This window comes from Lynx canadensis, chromosome C2 (assembly GCF_007474595.2).
Source record: "Lynx canadensis isolate LIC74 chromosome C2, mLynCan4.pri.v2, whole genome shotgun sequence".
Taxonomy (NCBI): domain Eukaryota; kingdom Metazoa; phylum Chordata; class Mammalia; order Carnivora; family Felidae; genus Lynx; species Lynx canadensis.
In genome coordinates, this window is record NC_044311.2 from 25,664,114 (window position 1) to 25,678,351 (window position 14,238).

A 14,238-nucleotide genomic window follows, 5' to 3' on the forward strand; every position below is an offset into this window, starting at 1 on the left:
TATGAAATAGCTGAAAATAATGGTATTGTAGTTAGTTTCTTTTTTTAAACGAGTAAATTACTAGATGTTTCATTCTTGTCAAATTGTATGCATCCCTTTGCTCATAGCTCATTCTCTTACATGTTACATGTTTGTGGTGCACTCTGTAAACGTCAGCCATTCATTAATCACTGGGGAAGCAGTTATGTGAGTGACTCTCATGTTTTTAGTGAAAGTAGTTTAAAAATCTCACAAAACCTAGGAGTGTTAGACTTGAGGTGCTTGTGAAGACAGTAGAAACTGGTTTGGTATCATTGGCATTGTTTGTTAGGCTTCTTATTTGAAATTCAGACATACCGAAAAGTTGTGTAGAAAGGAAAAACCAATGGCCCAGTAAGTGGATTCTTTACTATTATCAAGTTTCACTTGCTGTACTTTCTGTTAAATATTTTTGCTCCTAAATGGTAGTACCATTAGATATTAAGTAGACTCAATGCAAAGTTGTTTTATGACAAAACAAATCACCCTTTCCGGGTTTTTGTTACAATTTGTTCTTAATTAAAATTTTCTTTGTTTTTTTAAAAAAGAGGAAGTGAATAGAACGCTATTATGTTGAAAGCTGAAAGATTTTGTCCATCTGTATTCTGGTAGGAGGGGAAAGAGTATTGGGAAAACGTTAGTGTGTGTTCCTCAAATTGGAATAATTTTGATGACATTAAAGATTCATATTCTCTTGAAATTTTGAATTCTGTTTGAACTAACCAGCTGTGACTCTTTACTTGGCCTTTCAGAATTATCTACTAAATTATCACTTAAACACACACACACACACACAACACAACACACAACACACACAGGATGCCTCTCATTTGTTGTTACCTGGATGGCTTTTGCTGGCTAGAATTCCATTGGAAACACATCCCTTCACACACCTTATTTCTGTTGTTTATAAATCATTTTCTAACTATTAGCTCAATAAAAGCTTTGAGCCTTGAAGTACTCCTATCCTAATTCAATCAAGGATTTGAGTAATGGGTAGGCAAGACAGAAAAAGGAAAAAGTGTCAAGATAGTAAGGATAAAATTTGATTAGAAAAATGGCAACAAATAGCAGACATCATCAATATCATATGGCTCATTTTTTATTTCCTGATAATGTGTGTTAGAGATCATGCAGTCACAAATTCAACTACTTTTGCTATATGATCATTGTGTAAATTGTAATTTTCATCTTTTACCACTAGATGGTGGTTTTGCGTTGGTTTCTGCAGACTGTCTAAATTTACATATTATTTTAAAATGCATCATAAAGAACAATGAAATTAAATTTTGATAGTGATACAGTTTTTCACATAGGCAAACTAGTTCAACATAACCATTATTTGTGATATATATATAGTAATTATTTTTAAAAAGATAAATCAGTATGTATGAAATGGTTAAGAGCTATGCCTGAGCATAATTTCTTCCTTTCTTCCTTCCTTCCTTCCTTCCTTCCTTCCTTCCTTCCTTCCTTCCTTCCTTCCTTTCTTTCTATTTATTTAATGTTTATTTATTTTTGAGAGAGGGAGAGACAGAGTGCAAGCTGGGGAGGTCCAGAGAGAGAGGGAGACACAGAATCCGAAGCAGGCTCCAGGCTCCAAGCTGTCTGCACAGAGCCCGACGCGGGGCTCGAACTCACGAACCGGGAGATCATGACCTGAGCCGAAGTCGGACGTTCAACCAACTGAGCCACCCAGGCACCCCAGCCTGACCATATTTTCTAATACAGTCTTCAGTCCACTACCTTAGAAACATTTTAGATGTTTTGTTTTTTTAGATGATACTGTAATTTAAATGGCACCTAAATAAAACACCATTTCCTGATTTGTAATGTTAGAAAATACATACAGATAGCTCAGGCTTTTAAAATTGTTTTTGATGATCATTTTCTCTATCTAGTAGCCATCCATTAAAGTCTTTTATTTCACAAATAACACATTGAAATTCTCTTTTTTTGGTAGCCAAGTGACTTTTAGTTATCCTGCTTGAGCAATTTGAGTTGACGTAGGATTGTAGAGTTTACTTGGGATTGTAACAAGGTTGTAGAGATCCCAGTTCAAGGGAATAATAATCTTATGTAATAAAGCATTTACTTATGTTTTAAAGAGCAAAGTAAGTACAGAGTCTAGAGCATCAGTGTCTCTAAACACCTTTTGCTTAGGCCTTCGTTCTCCAATTCAGTGTTATTATTTCCTTTTCTCTTCTTTAAAGGATTATTTATATGAGAACAAAATTATGAAAACAGGCATCTTAAATTACCCTTTGCATTCTGCTCTTCACTAGATATTTGATAGCTTTTGAGGTATGAATTGAGAGGCAGTTCTAGCCCAGCAAGTTTCAGGTCTCTGTAGCTCTGCTCTGCATTCAGTGCTAAGTGGTTCTAGTCCCTGGAGCTATGGGTATGGAGCTGTTAAATGGCTCTGGCTTGGGAAGTTTGCTTCTGAACAGTCAGTCTTCACTTAGGCACTCTTCAAATCTTGGTCCTAACCTCTGTTACTTTTTGGAATGTGAACTTTTGTCATTTAACCCTTGTAGAAGTTATTTTTCTTACCTCTAAAGTAGTGATCGGGTTTAGCAAGTAAGAATCATGAAAGAATCATGATAAGAATCAGAAAAAAATAATTATATGCACACAGGAAGGAAAGAACAGAGTACCCATAATCCTGCCACTGAGTTTAATTAATCTGTTGTTACTTAAAAATCTTCTGATCATTATTTAGCATAATTAGAATATATTTTATATATTGTTTCACTTAATACTTTTATGAGTATTGTTTGTCCCATATTTTTAGAAATTCTTTAAAATTTTGTTACTAAATATCATTCAATTTTATTGTATGATATATACTGTGTTTTAAATCGTTTTATTCAACATAAAATTAGTTTTATTGTTTTGTTATAAATGATACTTGAGTAAAATATTTCATGCAAAGTTTTGTAGGCCTCCCTTTTCCTTGTATTTACGCTATTGTAAGAAATGCTAGCTTAAAAAACTTGAAAGACTTATCAATGCTATTGACAAGAGTTGGCAAACTTTTTTCCCAGAAAAGTCCCAAGTCCCAGTTTACTCCTTTCGTCATCCCTTGTAGTCCCTAGGTTGGACAATAACAGCAGCCTGCTTTGTTTTCTGTCTTTAATACTACCTCATTTTTAGGCCATCATTTACACTGTATGCACAGTGAGGCTTCAAGATATAATCTGATTATGTCACTTTTTGACTTAAACTTTTTTGGTGGTTTCCCCAGTATTCAGGTTAAAATGTATATACTTTAATGTGGCATCCAAGGCCCTTCATTATTTAGCCCCTGTCTGATTTTCCAGCCTTATTGTAATGCAACCCTTCTATGTAAGCAGGTAGGAAGGGAACATTCTAAGCAGGGGGAACAGCATATTCTGAGGCACAGCTACAGGAAACGACATGGTATATTTGAATTGCACCAAGTACGTTTATATATGTGAAACTTAAAGACAAGATAAATGGTGGATGTCTTTAGTGTATTTTAATAAAACTTAGTGACTAAATAAAAGGCAAATAATATTTTAACTATGATTTAGAAAGTAACTGGTGATAAAGAGAATTATTAATCAAGACTCTTGGTTACGACAAAAATCCCAACTCAAAATGATTTACATGCAAAAGGAAATTTACTGGCCAGGCAGAGCTAGATCCAGGACTTGGTGACAGTAGATTCCCCATCACCACCCACCCCTTTAACATTTTGTCTTTTTTTCTCTCCTACAGGCAGTTTAGCTTACATTGTCCTTAGTTATAATTATACAAGAAAAGAGAGTATCTTTCCTGACAGCCTTGGCAGGAAAGCAAGTCCTAAGAAAGACCCTATCTGGCTTTGATCATATGTTCATCCCTGAATTAGCATGTGACTAGGAGTAAGTGGTCTTCTGGCCATTCCTGGGTCTCTTGTATATCTTTGGACCAGATGAACTCCTGAAAGGAAAGCATTCTTGTGAAAGAATCTGTGTTTACTAGAAGGATGGATAGAAGTGGAGAAAGGAGAACCAGGAATTGAGAGACCAGTTAAGAGGTTTTCCGGGGCACCTGGGTGGCTCAGTTGGTTGAGTGTCTGATTTCCGCTCGGGTCATGATCCTGCAGTTCGTGGGTTTGAGCTCTGCATTGGGTTCTCTGCTGTCAGTGCAGAGCCTGCTTTGGATCCTCTGTCTCTCTCTCTCTCTCTCTCTCTCTTTCTCTCTCTGTCTCTGTCTCTCTCTCTCTCTCTCTCCCTCCCTCCCTCCCTCCCTCCCTCCCTCCCCCACTCACTCTCTGTCTCTATCAAAATAAATTAAAAAAAAAGTGGTTTTCATAACTCAGGTTGAGGACTTAAGTGGGTCTGAAATAGATCACTGTGAAGAAAGTTCAGGAGGATTTTAGGTAAAATGCCTAGGAGTGGGTGACCAATTAGAAGTGGGAGATGAAGGGGGCTCCTGGGTGGCTTAGTCAGTTGAGCGTCCGACTTCAGCTCAGGCCATGATCTCATGGTTTGTGAGTTCAAGCCCTGCGTCGGGCTCTGTGCTGAGAGCTCAGAGCCTGGAGCCTGCTTTGGATTCTGTGTCTCCCTCTCTGTTCCTCCCCTGCTCGCACTCTGTCTGTCTGTCTGTCTCTCTCTCTCTTTCTCAAAAATAATAAACATTAAAAAAAAGAAAAAGAAGTGGGAGGTGAAGTGAGAGTAGGCTTCTAGATAATTCTTTGTGTTCTGGGCTACTGTATATATATGGTGATGCCATTACTATTAACCAATCTGGGAAGGTTAGGAAAAGAACACTTTGGGGGAGTGAACTAGAGATGGTAAGTTGATTTTTGACATGCTGAGTCTGAGATAATCTAGAATATGGAGGGTGGAAGTTGTGTCTGGAGGTTAGGATTGGAAATAAAGACTTGAAAGTATCAAATATGATGGCTGATATTATAGATGAGATTGTCCAAGAGGAGGTTATTAGACAGGGGTAAGAAAAGTGGGCTGAAAGAAAAGCCAGTATTTAAATATGGATGGTGGAAGAAAAGTCAAGTGGAAGGGGCCAAAAAAGAAGGTTTAGAAATAGAGGTGAAAATTTTATGCAAGAGAGTTTTTTTTTTAATGTTTATTTATTAATTTTTGAGAGAATGAGAGAGAGAGCAGGGGAGGGGTAGAGAGAGAGGGAGACAGAGGGTCCGAAGCAGGCTCTGTGCTGACAGCAGAGAGCCTGGCACAGGGCTCAAACTCCCGAACTATGAAATCATGACCAGAGCAGAAACCAAGAGTCAGATGCTTAACCCACTGAGCCGCCCAGGTGCCCCTGGAAGATAGTTTTAATAAAGATCATTGGTATCCAGTATTATAGACTAGTTGAGAAAAATGCAGATTTTGTAATAAGTTACCACTGGTGACCTTAGAGCAATTTCACTTGAATGGTGAGTATGGAAGTCAGATTGCAGTAGGGTGAAACAAGGGTGAAACAAGTGGCTTTGAATACTTTTTCTTCTGTGAGTATAAGCTCCTTCCCAATGACTGCAAAGTCATTAAGGTATGGTATCTGGCATGTGAGAAGTGTTTAATAAATGGCCACGAATAACTGAAAGATCAGAGAGGAAAATCAAAGGTACAAATATCTTTGAAAGTAAACCAGAAGAAAGTTGAAGGAACTCATCCTTGCTGTTCTCTTTCTCTCTCAGGTAGAAGGCCAAGAAATAGTGTCTCCCTAGCTTGCTTACCTTAGAGCATAGCTGTGAGGAAGCAATGTAGGAATAGATGTGAGAGCATTCTTAAACTAGGAACTGCTGAATCAAATGGAAGGGAGTAATACTTTTCATTTCTGGCATTTTAATTTTGAAATCAGGGACTTCAAATCAGATGCATTTTGGTTCTCACCAACTCAGAACCTGTTTGCTTCCTTAACAACTGCTAATTTAACGTCTCTTAGATGTGTGATTTGTAGGAGCTAGGCTTTGGAAACAAATGGTCCTGGGTTAGAGTCCGTTTTTCTCTACTTGTTAGCCATGTAATTTCCAGTGTTTTACTTTTCCACCTCAGAGTTTTATCCGTGAAATTGGAAGTAGAAATTACTTGACAGACATGTTACAACTGAGTACACATAAAGTACCTAGAATTGTCATAGGTATTCACATTACCTGGGATGTTCATCCTAGCCTCATATGTTCAGCCAGCCTTGTTCCATCTTCACATAAAATAATGCTAGGTAAAAGTACTATCTTATATTGAACCAAATCTAATCTTGCTGCTTGTTATTATTATTCATTGATCTAGTTCTTATCTCTAGACCTGTGCACATTTGGTATCTCTTCACAGTGATAGCACTTCAGATATTTTAACACTATCATATTCTCCCTGACTCCTTTTCAGACAAAATACCTTCAGCTTCATTGACACTTATGATACGGTTTTTAGATCCACCATCATCCTGGCTTTAAATGTGTTCTTGTCTCATTACTCTAGATGTAGTTTGACCTATGTCTAGGAATTAGCCTGACCTTTCCTAGAGGAGGAAAATGAGATTAATGAGAAACTTTTTTTGAGATAAAACTTTAATTTTAATGGGTCAAAATTAAAGTGTAATTTTAATATTTCATACACGAAAATAATACTCTTATTAATGGCATTTATAAAGTGATTGCCTTTAGTCTGCTTTAAGATAAATTACTTGTGACTGTTTTTTTCCCCTTTTAAAAATAAATCTCTATAGCCCTCAGTATTATCTAGCACTAGTGTGTTGTGATTCATTAACAAGAATGAGAAAATAAACTGTTTTCTTTATTTTTTTTTTCAACGTTTATTTATTTTTGGGACAGAGAGAGGCAGAGCATGAACGGGCGAGGGGCAGAGAGAGAGGGAGACACAGAATCGGAAACAGGCTCCAGGCTCTGAGCCATCAGCCCAGAGCCTGACGCGGGGCTCGAACTCACGGACCGCGAGATCGTGACCTGGCTGAAGTCGGACGCTTAACCGACTGCGCCACCCAGGCGCCCCTAAACTGTTTTCTTAAAGTTTATTTATTTATTTGGAAAGAGAGAGGGAGAGAGAGAATTCGATTGAGGGCCTGATCTCATGAACCATGAGATCATGACCCAAGCTGAAATCAAGAAATCAAGGGGAGCCATCCAGCCACCCCTAGTAAAGTAAACTATTGAAATAAAAATGTCAAGATTCAGTTTTTCAGTGTAATACAAAGCATACTATTTGTTGTCCATTCACCAGCCATCACCCACTTCCTTCCTTGCAGGCCCCCAGTTTTGTTTGGTTGGTTACTCCTCTTGTACATGACTTGGAAAAGTCCTTAATAGTGTAAAGCTAATCCTCCTCTACCTAGTAGTGATTTGTTTAGGAAAGAACATAAGAACCAAGACTGGTCACATGTCAGGAAAAGTCAGGTTAGGTAGCTTCTAGGAAAGTCTTCCTTGCACCTAAAACGAGAGACACAGCAGGAAACTTCCCTTTCTGCTGGGCAACAATATGTGTCTGATATGATGGCCTTGAAGTATGGCAGGGTATCTGTGACTATGAAGGGAATTATCCTGAGGGCCGTACTGAGTCTGACCGAGAAGACTCAGCCAGAGCCTAGATGTCAGTCAGTTACCTTAGAACCACCATAATTTCACTTCTTGTTGTTTATGGTAAGTTTCTTTATTGTTTAAACCAGTTGACTGTAACATGCTGTTTTAGTTTAGTTTAGGGTAGCCCTAATGTTAAAGAACAAAATATTTGAAAGTCTGCTATACAGAAAAGTAGACACTTTGTGGAAGGCCCATTAAGATATAATGATGAGCGGCGCCAGGGTGACTTGGTTGGTTGAATGTCTGTCCAACTTCAGCTCAGGTCATGATTTCGCGGTTTGTGAGTTTGAGCCCCACATCAGGCTCTGTGCTGGCAGTGCAGAGTCTTCTTGGGATTCTCTCTCTCTCCTCTTTCACTCAAAAATTAAAATAAACATTAAAAAACAGAGATGTAATGATGAGTCTCATTAATTTTAAGATCACATTAGAATTATATTCGGGTCAAAAACTTCATGGGTATTCTCAACTACTGAATGTTCAGACTATGAACAAAACAGGCAAAAACATTTCTGTACTGCAGTAACTGATGCAGATTTAATTACCCAGTTGGTCAAGAGTTGAGCTAATTATCAATTCTGATAGGGGCCCTTTCTTTCCATTTAAGAAGTTCAAAATTGACTACATCTAAAGGAATTGGATGTTGTCTTACTCTGAAGTAACATCAAGTTATAAGCATGGCTTTTTGCAGGTTTATCAACGGCATGTCTTATTTATCCAAAAAAATTCCATGCCTGATACACATTAGAAACACCCTTTCCTTCTTTTAACAATAGAAGCTATTTTATAAAATTTTAGATAGCACTTTTTAGTAAAGGGAGCTGAAGAATATGAAAAGTGTTCTTTTCTGAGTCATCACTTGGACTTTAAAATAGTTACAAGTTTTAGTATTTTTGTCTCCACCCTTCTACAGTTTAGAAAGATGTGAATCATTTTCTTTAGTATTTCCCAAATGATAGCTGCTTTGAAAGGGAAGTGGTGTATGTGGTCCCAGTTTGTGTGTGAAATAACTAGCATACACTTTACTTACTGATTTTACTGCACTTTGTGGGAATCCCTTGGACGTCTCACGTAATTATTGGTTATAAACGTAAACATTGGGTAACCATAGCAACTTATTCTTAAATTGAAAAGTTTCTCCAGTTTTTAAAGGGATATTATTTATCCCAGTGTCACCACATTGTAGAAACCAGAATGAATTGCAAATAACCTCTCCTTAGTTTTTTTTTAAAGGAGGGCAGAAATTCAGCCTGTTTAAAAATCGTACACTCTGCTAATTTGCAGTATTGGACATAAGTTGTCTTTGATGCAGTTGCTGAGAAATAATTATGTAAATAATAACATAAAATTGTATTTCAGAGAATGTGCTTATCCTGGGCCTGGTGGGACATAAGTCATATGCCAGAGATTCTGCTAGTTAACATACATCCCAGCCAAAAAATTATACTAATAAGAGATCAAATAAGGTGTTTAGCAGTAACACAGCTTAAATAACTAGTTCATTCTAACCTTCAGTCTGATAAATACTTTTGCTTAATTTCAAACTACTTCTTGAGGTAAATCAAAATTATGAAGAAAATAATCTAACTTTTAAAAATGTTGCTTAAATACAGTACTACATACTTGACAACAGAATGGTTTCCTCCCCTTTTTCTGTTACTTTTGGCATACTGAGTGTACTCTAGAAAACAACCTAAATTGTTATATTCGTCTTGTTAAATTTTTTGCTTGCATACTTTTTGAAGGAAATAATTATTTCTTTTAAGACTCAAATCTAAAATTTTTTTAATGTTTATTTTTGGGAGGGGGGGAGAGACAGCACGAGTGGGGGAGGGGCGGAGCAAGTGGGAGAATCTGAAGCAGGCTCCAGGCTCTGAGCTGTCAGCACAGTGCCCGATGTGGGGCTCAACTCACGAGCCATGAGGACTCAAATCTAAAAACAGCCATTTAAATATTGATTTAGACCTTAACGTCTCGTGTATAACTCTTGAATCTCTACTCTTTTCAGGAAGTCCATTCCATTTCCTTTCTTAATTGAAACTGTGTTTTCGTAAGTACATTCTTCTCCAGAGGTCTGCTCAAGTATTATTGTTCCTCTGCTCATAGCCAGTATATCTTGGGAATGTGTGTGTGAGTGTGTGTGTGTCTGTGTGTGTAGGAGAGAGGGAAGCGGCGTCAGCATTCTTCCAGTCGTCCACTATAGCTATTGAATGTTACAAGTCTACCTATCTATAAAAAATCTTTTGAAGCACATGCCATCTGGCTAGGTGACTCCTGTTTTTTGTTGCTATTGTCTGTCAAATCTCACTCCACAGTTCTGCATCTGGGTCAGAGTTACATCAGTTATCTACATGATTTCATTTCTTTGTAGATGACATTTTGAATATCATACTTCCCAGTGTACCAACTTCCACACCAGCGATACTCTCCACTTGGCTCTAACCATATACTCCACTAAGCACATCCCACAATTTGTTTCTTGTACTGAAACTACCTGCACTTCTGTATTTTTATTATTATCAGCCTAGACCTCATGACCCATTACTTTCAGCTGCTAAACATTCACACTTATTCCTTTTCAACTTTATACTTTCACTTCCACTTACCTACATCAACCCTTCCTTCTTGCTTCAGAAGACAAAGATCTTCTCTTCATAACTCAAGGTAATTTTCCACCTCCATGCTACAACCCCCTTTTTTCTGCATCTGTGAGATCTTCCTTCCCCAGTTATTCTTTTTGTTTGTTTGTTTTTTAGTTATTCCCCGTTTTTAATCTTTTCTTTTTTGACGATACTGTCTTCTAATCTATGAACACAGGATATCTTTTTGTTTATGTCATTTTAATTTTTTCATCCATGTTTTGTAATTTTTTAATGTACAACTCTTTTACTTTTCTAGTTAAGTTTATTACCAATTATCTTATTGTTTATGATGCTATTGTAAATGAGACTATTTTCTTTTTTTTTTTCAATGTTTATTTATTTTTGGGACAGAGAGAGACAGAGCATGAACGGGGGAGGGGCAGAGAGAGAGGGAGACACAGAATCGGAAACAGGCTCCAGGCTCCGAGCCATCAGCCCGGAGCCTGACGCGGGGCTCAAACTCACGGACCGCGAGATCGTGACCTGGCTGAAGTCGGACGCTTAACCGACTGCGCCACCCAGGCGCCCCGAGACTATTTTCTTAATTTCCTTTTCAGATAGTTTATTCTTAGTGTATAGAAATGCAACTGATTTGGTTAATATTTGTATCCTGCACCTTTACTGAATTAATTCTAAGGTTTTTTTGTGTGCAATCTAAAGGGTTTTGTACAAAGTTTATGTCTTCTGCACACAGAATACTTCTTTCTTTCTGATTTGGATGCCATTTATTTCTTTTTCTTGCCTAATTGGTCTGGCTAGAAAATTCAGTACTGTGTTAAATAGAAGTAATGAGAGAGCGCATCTTTGCCATGTTTCTGATCTTAGAGGAAAAGCTTTCAGTTTTTCACCACTGAATTTGTGGACTTTTCATATATGGTCTGTATTATGTTAAGGTACTTTCCTTCTATTCCTAGTGTGTTGCAAGTTTTTATCATGAAAAGGTGTTGAATTTTTTCAAATGTTTTTTTCTGTATCTATTGAGGTGATTGTGTCATTTTTTTAATCCTTCGTTCTGTTAATACCGTGTGTTAACTCATTTTTGTATGATGAACCATGATTTCATGTCAGGCATAAGTCCCACTTTGTCATGGCGTATGGTGTTTTTAATGTAATGTTGAATTTGGTTTGCTAGTGTTTCGTTGACACTTTTTGTATCTGTGTTTGTCAGGAATTCTGTTTTCGCTTATAATTTTCTTTTTTTGTAGTGTCTTTGTCTGGTTTGGTATCGGGGTGATTCTGGCCCATAAAATGAGTTCAGAAGTGTTCCTTTTCAATTATTTTGGAAGAGTTTGAGAAGGATTGGCATTAATTATTTAAATATTTGGTATAATTCACCAGTAATGCCATTTGGTCCTGAGCTTTTCATTGTTGGAGGTGTTTGATTACTGATTCAGTCTTTTTCTATTCATGATTCAGTCTTTGGTAGGTTGTATGTTTCTAGGAATTCATCCATTTATTTTAGGTTACTCAATTTCTTGGCATTATAATTGTTCATAATAATCCCTTATCCTTCCCACCCACCCCTCCGCCCCTTCCCCCCTTTCCTGTGGCATCAGTTATAATGTCTCATCTCCTTTTTCACTTTTGGTTTCATTTGAGTTCTCTGTTTTTCCTAGTCTAGCTAAAGTTTTGACAATTTAATATTTTCAAATAACCAATCCAGCTTTTTCCCCCTTATTTCATTTAGTTCTGCTCTAATCATTATTTTCTTCCTTCTGCTAACTTTGGGTTTAGCTGCTGCTTTTTCTAGCTCCTTCAGGTGTAAAGTTAGGTTATTTGAGGTCTTTCTTTTCTTTTTTTTTTTAATAGCTACCATTTTTATAGTACAAGATGTTTTAAGCCCCTTTCATGTGTTCTCAACAATCTTATGAGGCTCCATCATTATTCTCACTTAAATTTGGGGAAACAGATACAAAGAGGCTATATGACTTAATAAAGGTCACACAGCTAAAAAATATTGGTAGAAAAGGAGAGGTTTACTTTTTGCTCTTTCTACTTCCCATTGTTTGACTTTTTTCTTTTCCTGCAAAGTATCATCTGAATGATAACTTATGCAATATGGTTTCAAAGTTGGCACTTTTAACTATAATGTTATCTTTATTTTGTGTGTAATAGTTGTTCAATAAGTGTTTATTGAATGAAGAAATGAATGAAAGTATGGGTGAATGAAATGACCCCAGAAATCTGGAATAAAATTCCAGAGACCTAAGTTTAGTGCCAACCCTGTGCCTGACATTGAGGTCTTTCTTTTTTAATATAGGTGTTTATCAAAATAAACTTCCCTCTTAGTACTGCTTTTTTTACATCCCATAAGTTTTGGTATGTTGTGTTTCTGTTTTTGTCTCTAGATACTGAGATATTTCTAACTTGCCTTTTGATTTCTTCTTTGATCTGTTGGTTTTTCAAGAGTGTGTTATTTAATTTCCACACATTATTTTTCCAGTATTCCTTTTGCTATGGATTGTTAGTTTCATTCTGTTTTGGTCAGAAAAGATATTTGGTATGATTTCTTCTTAAAATTGTTGAAATTTGTTTTGTGACCTAAGATGTCAATTTATCCTGGAGAATGTTCTTTGTGTGCTTGAGAACAATGTGTATTCTGCTACTGTTGGGTGGAATGTTCTGTTAAGCCCATTTGGTCTATAGTGTTCAAGCCAACTATTTTCTTGTTGATTACCTGTCATATGTTCTATCCATTATTGAAAATGGGATATTGAAGTCTGCTACTATTATTATTATATTGCTGTCAAGTTTTCCCTTTAGTTTTGTCAGTGTTTGCTAAATCTATTTAGATGCTCTAATGTTGGTGTGTGTATTTCTCTTCCTAGTTTTGTCATTATATAGAGTCCTTTGTCCCATTTGACACTTTTTGACTTAGAGTCTATTTTGTCTGATGAAGTTTAGCCACACTGTTCTTTTTTTTGTTACCATTTACATGGAATACCTTTTCCATCCCTTCACTTTCAGCCTACATGTGCCCTTAAATCTAAAGTTAGTCTCTTGTAGACCACATAGAGTTGGATCTTTTTTTTTAATGTTTATTTATTTATGGGGAGGGGGAGAGGGAGGGAGGGAGAGAGAGAGAGGAAGAGGGAGACAGAATCCCAAGCTGACAGCACAGAGCCTGATACAGGGCTCAAACTCACAAACTGTGAGATCATGACCTGAGCCGAAATTAAAGAGTCGGACACTTAACCAACTTGAGCCACCCAGGAGCCCTGGATCTTGGTTTTTTAAAATCCATTCAGTCATACCATATCTTTTGATTGGTTAGTTCTTTTTTGAAAATCAAGTTCTTTAGCCTTCTACGTGTTTATCTTGATCTTTGCCTTTTTTCCCCTTAGCCCTTTTTGGGTTAAATATTATCCAACTTACTCTTTTCTCAGAGCCAATTTTATTGAAGAAATCTAATCGATGGTCACTACCACTACTTTTGGTACCTTCCTTTCATGAATCAACCTATTCTTATCAGAAAAGGGACATAAAGTTATAAAATACCAGAACTGAAAACAACTTGATCAATTTCATTTGCTTCAACAGCAAAACAAAGGTGCCTAAAGAAATGAAGTAATGTGCTGACAGATAGCTAGTCAACTTTTGTTAACTTCAACTTATGAATTCTGTATGGAACCCTAGTGTATGTGAAGAGACCTTTGAATACTGAAGAAAATGGGACCTAAGAAGTTCATGTACTTTGTTTCATATGAAAATAATGTTGTTGCCTTCAAGCCAGGGCTAATACTGTGAAAAATTAGAGAGATGTATGTGATTTTAGGGAAGAAACAAAGGGGAAAAGAAAGAGAACTAGTGAACCATTCAAGTTATGACAGAAATATTTAGGAACAGTCAACTAAGGCTGTTGTGATTATTTTACTATGAAGCAGTCTAACAATAACAGTGTATGTTCATATTATTGACTCCGAGCCATCATAAAAATCGATGTTCTTTTCTGTAAGACAGTGATGTAGGTAGCATATTTTAGGTTTCTGTCTAGAACAGTTAAACTTTTAAAAAGTT

At 36.8% G+C, this 14,238-nt stretch overlaps 1 protein-coding gene across 3 annotated transcripts in view; it reads left to right on the forward strand.

Moving 5' to 3' along the window:
- The window catches only part of ANKRD28 (ankyrin repeat domain 28), a 202,609-nt gene that overhangs the window by 54,442 nt on the left and 133,929 nt on the right, over positions 1 to 14,238 (forward strand). The gene's annotated exons all lie outside the window — the stretch shown is intronic.